We start from the raw sequence: 13045 nt of genomic DNA, 5'->3' as shown, positions 1-13045 counted from the left end.
AACATGTTCATGGTTTTTGACAAGTGTGTTAGCGGTAGTAGCTGTTCTATAGTCAGAGCTGGAGTTTCCTATTACAAGATTAATTTAGTTTTCCAATTAAGTCTTGGAAATACATATGCTTTGGTCAGCTGGAATTCACTAAAATCTGCATTCTGTCAAAAAAGGGAATGTGTGAATATAGTCTTTTCTCATTGATCATTACATTTTCCAGACTACAGTCAGAAGAGGGAGAAAGGAAAGAGGATCAGATGGTGACTACATCCCAGCCTAAAGCAGGAAGGGAAAGGTTGATACAGTCCATTAAAGTAGAACATGAGACAGGAAAAAATGGACTTCTTGATTCTTGTCTCATTTAGCAAGTAAGGAGTAAATAAATAAGGAGGAAGGAAAGGGAGAGATTTCATACATTAGGAAGGTCTTTGACTAAATGCTGGAGGTTCCAGTTGCTCAGTGGCCACGTGTATGTCTGCCAACACCACGTCTGAATCCAGCGCAGCAGGATGCAATTCTGGTAGTGACACAACATTTGAAATGTCAGGCCTCAATTTAGCCCTGAATAACATAGAAATTATACTTGCAAAGCAAATATTAAGCTCCCTTCTTTCTCATCCTCCCTTTGAGTAGTCTGTGTGACCAGAGAAAACATGTCATTCTGGAAAGCCTCCAATGAATTTATCAGAGTTCACTTTTAATTGTTCCTTTGGATCTAATGTATGTATTCTTCTATTTACCAATATAGAGGGTTGTTCAGAAATATTTATTTTCCCTCCTGTGTTTACAGAAGCTGGAAATGTTTAATTATTTAACCAGTGTTAAACACTGTTTATTGAGAACATAAATATTCAAATCTAAGAAATGGTTATACATAAATACTTCATTGCTATTTTAAATAAGGATAATATAAATTGGTGGATACAAAGTGCAACAAAGTGTCATTAACTCACTTTTAAATAAGCACTGAATGTGCAAATTAATGAGATGTGAACTCCCCAGAAGTGCAGAAAAACACTCTCTGCCAAATATCATATTAGCTAAGAGCTGAAAATCGTCATTTACAGAGCAGAGACCCTCCCATTAACTGCACTTCCCTATCATTCTTCTCTTTCATTGAATCTGCCTATTTTTGGAGCCTGACTAGCACCGACAGCCACAACCTGCTCTTTCCCGTTCTTTCCAGATTCCTGAAGCAGTGGAGAGCAGAAAATGAGGCATATGGCTCCAGAGAGGAGGTGCTGGCTGCCAGCACAGCCTTCCCCAGCAGCAACAGGACAGCCCCTAAGGCTGCATCTGGACCCCCAGGTGGGGACCAGGCTTCAGGTACGAGACCTGGATCGAAGATTTAATTCAGATTAAAAAGAAACAAACAACCCCAAATCATTTATATGCCAAAAATATTTGCTAGCCCATATTGAAGTTCTGGACAAAGATTTATTTTTGTTATTTCACTCCTCACTGTACCCCTGAGCTGTTTCCAAGCCAGCTGTTGGGACCAGGATTAACCTTGGCATCTCTCATTACAAAAGAAAGGTATTTTTGGACTGCAGAGTCACTATCTTTACCTCACTGCAGTCACTTCTCACACAACAATCTGGATTTATCCTGCACCTCCTGTCCATCCCCAGCGAGTTATGGCATCCAGTGAGATCATACCACAGGTACCTAAAATACCCTTGCTGTCCTCCTTTGTTCTGCTATGATTCTTTGACAGATGGAAAGAGGATTCTCTTCCCTACAGGGGCAGTGCAACATATGCAACGGGCAGAACAACTACTTCTGTTTCTGTTCCTCTTGGTTGCTTTTCTTTCCTACTCCATGAAGATTTCCAAGATGACAGCAATGAGAAACTACTGTAAGTCTCCCTGGACCACTTCTGTTGGTAAACAGTGAAACAAGTAGTGCCTCACTGACTGAACTCTGGAGTTGAGTACAGCATTTGCAGTGGGGCTTGTCATTAGTGCCACTGCTGGAACAGAGATTAAGAGAAAATAAACTTAACCATCACTGTACTTACACAACTTAGGCGAGGTAATACAGGGCAAATGTCAGCCAAAATCTGGGGATTTGAGACTTAATCACTCCCCTCCAATCCAGCTGAATTACTTAAGGATATTTGTAAATAATTGTCATTGCCCGAAACACTGGGGACACTAACACTTTTTAATTGTAGACATTTAACTATGAGGCTCCCACTCCTCCAAAAGGGGAACTTGCCTCTCTCCAATCACTCCAGGTGAACTTAGACCTCTGTACCCTCATTCATGTCCAGCACAGATAACGTGAACAGCTTATTCGGATGCAACTCTACAGCAGTGCTCATGAAGCAGGTGAATAAATACGGGAGAGAAATTTAGTATATGAGGTTATTTTAAAGGAGCATGGACCTTTCCATGCTCCAAATACCCAGGAGGCTGAGAGAGACTGAAGTCTAGAGCCTTGTGCTGACAACACATCAAACCCAGAGAAGCACAGAAGTAAATAAAAGCGTTATAAGTCCACCCATGCATTCCACAGGAAAGAAATACCAGACAGAATCAGAAATGCAGATGATTTCACTGCACCCCAGACACATCTTGCCACAAACCCTGTTCCCAGGACTGGCACCACAGACTTGGTCCTTTTTCTTATCAGTTTTTGAACCAACTTTAAAGGAGAGCCCTTGCAGTGACTCAGAGGCTGAACAGAGCATTGTAAACCAAAATGTGACGTTTTTCCCCCCTACAACTTACAACTGGGTAATCTACAACATTAATTTCCTTCACCTTTAACGTGGTGCTGGTCTGTGGCTGGGTGTGCATTATTGTGTGCATTAGTCACAGCCTGACTGAAGGGAAATGTGGCATCAAATTTATAGTAACAGCAATTCTCCTTAAAGTACATCCACACAGATGGATTGGCAGCCCCTGATACATGGCTTTAAACTATCTTTTATACAATATTGCCCTCTATGGGAGCCCAAGATGTAACAGATTTGAAATATGCACGCTCCTGTTCTTTTGTCCTATTCATTTTCTTGAGTATACTATCTCCTTGCCTAAAATACTTTTCTTGTTAACATAAAAGCTTTATGCCACCAGGAAAAAATAAACCTACTATCCTCTCCTCATTTAATCCATTTCTTTTGAGCCAACATTTCGCATTGTAACAAATACCTATTATTGGTGTTTAGCTTTTATATGATAATTTCAGTTCACAGACTCCTGCTTGAAGAGTGTATGCCTCTCTGCTATGCTTAAACAACAAATAAACAAAACAAACCAAAATACACACGGCCCAGTAGCCACACATCACTGGTATAAATAGGTCAATAACATTTTGAATATTATTTCCAAGTGCCCAAAAGTCTTCAGAGAGCAAAGAGCCAGTTCCAAAATGTCATTAAAAGATAGAAACAGATATTTTCCAACGTAACCTGCTGAGCATGAGTGCCACGGGTAAAGAAGGAATGGGCATGATAAAGGAGTATAATGGTCAAACACCAAGAGCTTAATTCGCTTGGAGTGCTCTCACTCTTGATTACCCAATCCTTGTTTTTCTTTGATCATTTTAATCAAGCTACCTTTATTTTCTTCCCAAGAGAAAAACATATTTTTTAAAGAAATCTCAGCACAAAGGTGATTGTTTGAAGAACAATGATCAGAGGACGCTGCTCACGTTGAACTGTATTGCATAGCCAAAAAAACCCCCAACCACCCTGCTGCCATCCTGATATTTTCAGAGCAGTGCTGAAAGTCTGTAAGCAATTCCTACCTCAGGAAAAGTGAATCAATAGCTGTTAGACACTAAAAGCATTTCTTTAGCTTATTAACTCTGTTCTAACAGATGTTGCAGACAGATTTCACATGTCTAAAGAAAGTAAATGTAATTCAGTTCAACATAAATATAACATCATGATCTTGGTTTCCCTTGTCAGACTACAACATTTTCAAGTCTTTTGGGCTCCCTTTTGTTGAACCCAGCTCTGTGTGTGTTTGGTTTGGGATTTTTTATTTTGTGACACAGCATAGTCACATCAGTCTACAAATAGACCTCAGAGGGCATACTTCCATTTCCCATTTTATTGCCATGTGTCACATTCCATGGTTGGGGGTGGCTTTTGGAAAGTGTGGTGGCCCACAAGAGAGATACCATTCCCAAAGTACCAGCCTAGGACATCAATTTTCCTAAAAGAAGGAAGACCTCTTTTAGCACCACAGACCTGCCTCAAAGCAGTGGCAATTGAGAAAGGAGAGGGTCAGGGAAGAGAACAGGAACTGATTTACAAAGGATTGGTTCCACATCAGGATTTCTCACCCCAGTTGGAGTATCAGCATCAGATAAAGCAGAAAACAAATGATAATGGGATGATCTGAAATTAAAAAAAAATTGTTCAGAGCTGAAACAAAACACTCTGGACAAAAGGATCCATTTATTCCAGTAATGCTAGAACACCAGTTTGAGAGTGGTTTAAGAATGGATTTTTCACTTTGAGGGTTTTTTTTCAGTTTTAAATTATGGTATACAAAAAGATATATTTATGAGAGCTAACCTAGGGGAAAAAGTCATCCTTAGAATGCAATGGAAGTTTGATATCAAGATCGCAAGGACAGAAAAGTACAAAGAGAAAGATAAATGCTCTTTGTAGTTTCTCCTTTGAAAGTCATTCCTGGTTTCACCTTTTATTCAGAAGTGGATCAGAGTATTTGAAGAGCCTCTGTAGACATGGTAAAGGGGACTCCCACTGGAGCTCAGGTCTAATTAAGCTAGTCTACGAATCATTCCCCAGTTTGACTAACTCAAAGAATTAAAAAAAAGAAACCACAACTCTTAAAACATTAAACCAAGAGTTCAAGCTCCTTTATTTTTAGTAATCAAAGAAGAAATGCTTAGTTTTAAGATTCGTATGCTCTCACTTCATTTTTTGGATGACATCCTTTGTGCTCACTGCTTTGGCAGCAGCTGGTTTGCGTTCCTCTTTGTGAGAAGCCTCTGCTGTTCCTCTGAACCTCTTCCTCTGCACCTTCCTCTGCACCTCTCACCCCACCTTCCTCTGCACCTCTCACCCCACCTTCCTCTGCACCTCTCACCCCACCTTCCTCTGCACCTCTCACCCCACCTTCCTCTGCACATCTCACCCCCCCTTCCTCTGCACATCTCACCCCCCCTTCCTCTGCACATCTCACCCCACCTTCCTCTGCACATCTTACCAGCCCTGCTGCAGCTTCGCTGTTCATGCTGTTCTCTTGCATGAGCTGTTAACCACTGGATCCTCAAGGCATGTACCTGCAGTGCTGACTTAACCATTAGGAAAACCAACATACTACACTGATACAAACCCCACTGTTCTCTCTTGACTTAGAAAGCCACCAAAGCTCTGATAAGCAGCTGACACTTGACAGCAATGCTGGTATTATACAGGGGTAATGGTTCTGTTTTATGGAAAGCACAGATCTGCACAAATCATGGTGGGCTGTCCAGACATCATCAGGAGCTCACAGATAGATCTGCTGAAGTTCATGTGGGGAATGGCAGAGTACTGGCCAGGCTTGGAAGGAGTTCCTCAAGGTGCTGTAAAGCACTGCTGTACAGAATGTGTGACCATTTAAATGGCACTGATTTACCCCAGCCTGAACTCAGGTTGTGAGCAGGCACTGGAGACCAGCACCATGGCAGGTGCACAACAGGATGACAACAGCTGCTGTCTGGAATACTGGGAATGAGAGAAACCAGCTGATGATCTCTGATGAAGCATAACCTTCGTGAGTCACACAGGAAAGACAAAGTAAATGATTCTTTATGCTTCCACAGAAAGGGGAAATGGGAGCATGGCTGCAGTGTCTAGATCTAGATTTGTGACAGAGTGCAGTGGGGGTACCAGCAAGCTTTTCTGGTGGTTGGACCTGCACCTGGCTTTTAGTTTAGTTTTAGCAAGGATCTACAAATATAGATAGACTTGTTTATCAGCAAAGAGGTCCCAAGAACAGTGATCACGAGAACAGACCAAACAGGACACAGCTCCCACACATTGTGAGGTGTTACAGGTGCAAACACAAATCACAAAGGGACTGAGCAGAACACAAGCCTTCTCTGGTGGCCTGGGGAAAAGCTCTTCTCATTCTAAGCTCTAGTCCTACCCCTATTTACTTCCCAGGAGCTTTCTGCTGACTTCAGGCCAAAGTTGAACCCAGGAAGGATCCTGTAAAGAAAATTGTGGCTCTATCCATAGAGCCCAAAGGCTTTATGGATACACAGAGACATGCTTCTCTCTCACACAACATGAACCCTTGTCTCAGTGTCACTCAGGAGGTGGTGACACAGATCAGGCTGTGGATCAAGCACAAACTCACTTTTTGCTTTGATGATATCTCAGTAACAGTCCTTGAAAGACCACAGTTTATATTTTTATAGTTGAGTAAGCACTTAAGACATAAAACAGTAATGTAATTAGAGAGATGTGGAGCAGCTCTAATGCTGGATGTTAATGCATGTATGTTGGTTTAACAGATATTTCAACATTAGTTTATATCAGCACCCTTTCTGAAACTAATACATCTGAAGCCTTACAGGAACAAAGCCACAGCAGGATATCAAAGTTATCTTACAAAGGAATAAAAGATAAAGGTCATTACAGAGCTGGTGTGCACTGATTTGCCTTTATCATCTCCAGAAGTGTGTCCAGCTATAAACAAGGGAGGATAATAGAAGCTGAATTAGAGACTGTGCAGCTGGAGAAAGTCAGCAGTCAGGGAATTTAGTTCTTTTCTTCTTTTTTTTTTTTTATTTTACTTTAGGACCATGCACAGCATTTTGGCTGTTGATGGTGTTGCAAATCAGTGCTTCATGCTTAAGTGAACTACCAGCAGCATATTCCCCCCTGTCATCTGGGAAATAAGAACAGCCTGTGACAAGACAGTAGAAGACACAAATGCCTTTACTGAGTTGTGGTGCATGAAACCCAGCTCCAAGTCAACCTATATTTCATCCCTACATTTCTGAGCACCTAAAACCTCTAACAAGTTTTGAGTCAGAGTCAAAACACTCAGATTAAAAACCCCAACAACTTATTGAGACACCAAGAAAACCAAACAGACTTGGCTTAATGAATTATATGAATACTCAAAAAAAAAAAAACAAACAAAAAAAACCAAACCAACAAAAAAACCCAAACCACATTCTGGTATGCCTTTATGTTTTTTCCACTTTTGATGTGAGTATTTAAGTTCTGCATATGTCAAGGAGCTGCCGGAGAATTAAGTCTAATCTATAAAACTCTTATAAGTTGCCATAGTTCCTCTGAAATCAGTGGATGTTTTGACAATTTACACCATCTGAGGCACTGCTCTGTGTGTTCAATAAAAGACACTGTTCTGTGTGTTTAATAGAAGAAACTGCTGTTTAATCACAGGCGAGTTCATAAGAAGCTCAAGAAAAAGCTGGTCCTTTCAGGAATAGTCATTTTTTGTTCTTCTCAACTCATTATGAAGTTCAGTGTCAAAAGCCATCTTTCCTTCCATAAAGACCAAAAATGTGTCTTTAGCTGAAAGAGACAGTTCTGTGGATTGTAATGAACTTAATTTTCAAGTGCTTTGAGGTGGCTTTGGAGAGGAGAAGTAGGGAGGTACCTGCTACAGTGTCACCAGAGCACTGAAATAACAGGTGACAAGACTGGGGGCAGTCAGAGATCACAAAAGCTCAGCATGAGACCAACAGAACAACAGTTCAAACTTTTTAGATAGTCTAGAAGAGTGAACCAGGGAGGTACCACATATTACATGTACTAATTTCTGAAAGGATTTGCTTGCTATTGATCATATTTAGGAACATGGTTTAGTGGTGGCCTTGGTAGTGCTGGGTTAATAGTTGGACTCTATAACCTTAAAGGTCTTTCCCAACCTAAATGCTTCTATGATTCTATGTTTCTAAAGACAGAACTGCAGGAATTGTGTTTTTCCACCTCATAATGTGCTGTGAAGATGAATACATCAAAAACACATACGCAGACATTGTAGAGATTTGGACAGAACATAGAAACATTTAGTTCCACAACCCAAACAAAGCAACAAGAGCAAAAAACCAAAACCAACCAACCAAAAACTCCCCTACAAAGCCAAACAAACAAAAAAAACCCTTACCAAACCCACAGTTGTAAAACCAGAAAATCATGTTTCAGAATGGTAATACTAGTTTGGGCAAAATATTGGTAGTTTCCCCTCTAACTTTTGAACTACCAATATAGGAGGAATAGGCTGTTGTGATTGCCTACCCATACAGGGGTGGGAATAAATCACACAATGACTAACAGATACAGAATTTCCACCAGCTAATGCAAAATCTGTGCTGCAGGTAAGAGTCAGAAAAACACACATCCTGTGGCAAGGATTTCAGCATAAAAGTGATACCTCATTAATACAGTATTTATATTACTAGAATTTATCCTTTCCTCTTTCTCTCCATCCATACTTAATTTCTGTTTCCTGCTGTTCTGTTTTCTTCCTTGCATATTTTTCCCTAAAGCAGAGCATGAGAATTCTATCGTGATCAGAAGGACATTCTAGGTAACTCAAGTGCATTTGTGACCGAGCAAGAAGAGTTCAATTTTCTCTATTACCCAAAGGAGAGAGAAGTGAAAATTCAAATTGCACTTTTTCCCAAGGCTTGGTGTGCTCTCTCTGTTCCACAGAGTCGGAGCAATCCTGCCAACTGATTTCCAACACATTCCTCACAAGGGCAGACCCTGGCACAGCCATTCCCCTGATCCTGCACTCCAAATGAATCCCTAGCAAAGCACACAGACACCGAGGCAGCACGAATCCACAGCCAGGCTTCTCCACGTGGAATTCACTCAGCACGGCATGGGCTTAAGCCAAGGATTTCAGCTCAGGGAGCGACTTCAGCATCTGAATTAAAACCCTCTCCACAGTGTGTGCTACCATTTGGCCGCTGGCCCGCCTTGGGAACATCTGCAGCAGCAGCTTCCAAGGGGCAGAGCGCCGCTCCCACCACATCTGGAGCAGCACAGCTGGCCTGCAGCCAAACCCCTCCGCTCACAGGGGTCACTCCAGTGCTCCAACTGCAGCCACGAGCCAAGTGTGGGAGTACAAAGAGCAGCAAAGCAACCGGACTTGCTCTTTTCGCACCATCACATTAGGGCTGGGAAACCCTCACGGCTTTGGGACAAATTGCACCAGAAGTTTTCCTTTTTGGGGGGAAGAAATCCTGTGGCTCAACTTGGCTATTTTAGTTTACAGCCTGAGTGAAGCTCTAATGTTCACACCGGATGCAAGGAGGGACCTGCTCGCCACTCAGTTGCAGTGGGAACCTCACACCCAACAGCCACAACAGCCTCTGGAAAACAAATCCCAAATCCATAGCCAGCCGTAGGCATAAGGCATTTTTAAAAGACCCCCAGCGAGTGCTTTGTAATTAGAAATTGCAGGAAATGACTCAGACATTCTCTGAATTTTAATTTTCCCTCAGTTTCTAATTTAGCCGGAAGAAATCAATTAGTCCCCAAGTTAGGAGTATCTACCATCTTGGAAACTTGGATATTCACAGAGAGCAAACAGCTCTTCATGTAGCAGGTCCCAGCTGAAGGATGCAAATGGGAAACTGCATGGAGCACCATTTATTTACACTGTCTTGGAAACACGAAAGGTTGAGCTGACCCTCCTATGATTCAAATCTGAGTTTACAGCGTCATTCATCATCTCAGAATGGGTTTGTTCCAGTCTCCTTGAACAAAACTATTTTCTCCTCACATTTGCTGCACTGAATTGGCTGAATTTCAATTCCAAGGTGTATTGTACAAAGAACAGTTTTGGAGTGAAAGGTGTCAAGCTGGCAAAAATTGAAAATTAGATTGGAATAAAATCTAATTCTTTTAATACAGAAAGCGTTTAGTTTTCCCTCTGTAATATAATTTAAAAGTCACATAGCAATCATGTTTCTTGGCCATGGAGGCAGGTTTTCATCTCTAGCTGGAGGAGATAAAGGATTTTAATAAGGAATTATGCAACAAATAGGTGGAACTTCTGTCACGTAGAGTAGGAAAATACTTTGCAACTCTGAGCACCAAATATTTGCTGCTATCAGGGACATCATTTGTAACCCACTTGCTGGGTGACCTCTGCTTGATTTCGGTCACACACTAAAACCCACCTTTTGCTGTACCAGGTGATCTTATCCATGACCTAACAAAGACTAGGAACCAAAAAGTCTTCCAGCACTGTGGTTTTGTTGAGCCTCCTTTAGCATCTGGAGATGGTGAGGGCCAACTGGGGGCTCAAGCTTCCTCCCGTCAGGAAAATGACCCTCTCAACTTTTCCTTTCTCCCAGGCTTTCTCTTGCAGGCTCCAAGTGTAAAATCAGAAGCTGGAAGTGGCACTTCCCTCCCGCATTTTGGGCGGGCAGGAGGGGGGGGTGGTCCAACCGCACAATGACAGATTATGCAAATCCTGGCGGAGCATCTAATCAATCACGGCGGTGGCAGAGGGATGCGGCTCATCTCCCAATTAGCCTCCACCGCCGCGTCCTCGCGTGAAGCATCCCCCCTTCGGCTGGAATGACATCAGAGCGGCTCCGAGTCCTTGAAAGTCTGCGGGTTGATTAGCGGGAGGAATCGGCCGCTTCTGCCAATCACAGCCCTGCGAAGCCGCCCCGATACTCCCGGAGATCCGAGGGAGAGGAGGCTGACTCCGGCGGACAGGAGCCGGGCGGCAGCGCCGGCAGCGCCGACGGGAGCGGCTGCGCTTGGGGTGATCGAACAGTTCTCGCTGCCTTCCCGCCGGAGCCCGCTCGCTCCCCGGAGCGATCCCCGTGTCCAGGCAGGAAGCTGCGTTCTCAACGGTGTGCTGAAGAGAGGTTCGAATCGTTCCAGCTGGCCGCTCGCTCTGGAAAGGACGGTCTGTGTGTAAATGAGATGTGACCGCGCCGGCAGAGTTCAGTCACTGGGGCTGGAGCAAGAGGAGCCTTCCTGGGATGCCGCTCAGGCAGCTGCTATCAGCTGAAAACTCTCCCTAGTTTACCCGGAGCCGTGTGAAGAGGTTTGAATAGCAGATGTCTCTCTCCTGCACGCTAGCAAGAGAAATTCTTCTCTAGGTAAGCTACCGTTCAGCTTCTGAACCTATACTTCTGGGGAATATATTCACACAACCACACAGACAGTGCCTGTGCTCAGGCTAGAAAGCAGTGCAGGGCAGGTACAAATACCTACACAGCGTGTCAGACAATGTGCCTTGAACCTATGCACAGCGAGTACACCTCAGAAAGCTGCCTAGAGCCTGGCATTCCAAGGATTATATGAAAGTTTGGGATAGTCTTTGCCACGTTTGCATGCAAGTGCCCTCGATGTAAATAAATGACGGGAAACTTGTCTGCCTAAATACATGAAAGATCCTGGAAGGTAGAGCATGGGAAGTTATGTGTGGGGGGAAAAGAGGATGCTGTTGCAGTTCTTTAGTCCACTCCATATCCTTTGCTTTACTTTGCTACCATCTAGCAAAGTTAAGCAGAACTACTGTATTAAAATAACAGAGTGAAAGCTTGGGTATATATTAAACATGCACTATTTAAAGTAAGAGTAATTGTACTGTGAGGAAGCCAAGACCTACAGATCTGCTCTCTTGCAGCACTTTTGATACCAAACAACATCTGTCAGCAACATTTTTTTTTTTAAAGAGCATGGCCATTCATAGTGTGGAAGCAAGGGTTGTTTCAGGTAGAGAGAGGCAAACTGAAGAAATCAGTGTGTGCTCTTCAGACACTACAGAGCCAGAGTCCAGCAGCAGCCCTGTGTTTTTACCTTCCAGCTGGCACAGCAGCTCCAAGTCATTGCTGCTGGGAATGAACACTCATGGGAGGAGTGTTTAGAGGTGAATAAGTCCCTTCCTACAAACACTACACTAGTGTCAGCACACACATACAGAACCCCACACTCACTGAGTTCTCTTTTCCCCAGGGAATTTACCATGCCATTCTACCAAATTTACCATTACTAACTTCTGCAGTTCTCAATCACGTTGCTTGAACCCTCCCACCCCAGGAATAAATGCTGCAGAGCCTGGCCTACCCCATGTAGCAGGTTACTCTGCCATTTCTAGCCCTGAATATCACCAGAGAAAAAGATAAAGTCATTTTCACCCCATTTCTCCGGCAGTTTTAATTAAGATCCTCCTGCTACAAGATGTTCAGCTTGTGGAAGAGTAGCAGAATCTCCTTGTTCACAAAGTTTCAATAGTTGGCAACGTTTTCCCTGTCTTGCCCCACCATGCCTCATGCACCTTTTTGCGTCCCCCCAGCTGTGCTGTCTGACTTGCTTTCCGAAATGCTGCTCTGAAGGAAGGGGAGGGGGTGGTGTGTGAAATGCCAAGTTGCTTTTTAACTAAGAAAATTCCTGGCTTCCAGTTTTCTTCTGAATCTTATCACTGCAGATAATATGATCTGCCCAATTAGATTAGATGTTCCTAATGGCATTGCTCTGTGCAGAAGTTTAAGGCTGTGTATTAGTTTTCTGTGCCATTTCCTCAGAACATGGCCATTTTTTTTGATTCATAATAGATGCCTAATGTCTGAAAGCCCCAGAAATGAAAGCAGGATTATCTTAGTGTCTTGTTGACACCACCCTCTTCTGTGAGGCTGGAGAAATACTCCTCTAACTTTCATTTTATTGCAGTAAATCAGATGCAAAGGGTTAGATTAAAGCAGAATGCTTGAGTGACTGACCACTTGTACACATACACACACACATATATATATATATCCCAACATTTAACTCCATTTCAATCTGAATACCCTGTTAACTCACACTATCAAGTTCTGGAAGTCCTATTAAAACTTTATGGATGTTTAGAGGTTGTGGTATCTGCTATATCACTCTTTGTAATGGCAATGAGCAAGCTCAGCTGATGTGGCAGCATGCAGGAATCATGAGCTCCTCTAGAGTTCAACCATCACTCAGCACAAGTGGGAGAAAAATATGCTAATAGTAAAGATGGGGTTTTTTAAGGTTTACAGTACAGGAATTATCCCAGCAGTATAATGAGATACTTCGAGGAAAATGTGGCCATATATT

At 42.9% G+C, this 13045-nt stretch overlaps 1 protein-coding gene across 1 annotated transcript in view; it reads left to right on the top strand.

Annotated features, from left to right (window-relative positions):
• NDST4 (N-deacetylase and N-sulfotransferase 4) overlaps positions 1-13045 on the top strand; it is a 100837-nt gene that overhangs the window by 22945 nt on the left and 64847 nt on the right. Inside the window, exons 3-5 of the mRNA XM_039384988.1 lie at positions 1178-1655; positions 1736-1849; positions 8491-11073. The gene's annotated coding sequence lies outside the window, so the exon portion shown is untranslated. The remainder of the gene's footprint in view (positions 1-1177; positions 1656-1735; positions 1850-8490; positions 11074-13045) is intronic.

Source organism: Pipra filicauda, unplaced genomic scaffold (assembly GCF_003945595.2).
Source record: "Pipra filicauda isolate LSUMZ 115617 unplaced genomic scaffold, ASM394559v2 scaffold389_size666192_pilon, whole genome shotgun sequence".
Lineage (NCBI taxonomy): Eukaryota > Metazoa > Chordata > Aves > Passeriformes > Pipridae > Pipra > Pipra filicauda.
The sequence above is the reverse complement of the archived record's forward strand: the minus strand, read 5'-3'. Positions and strand labels throughout refer to the sequence as shown.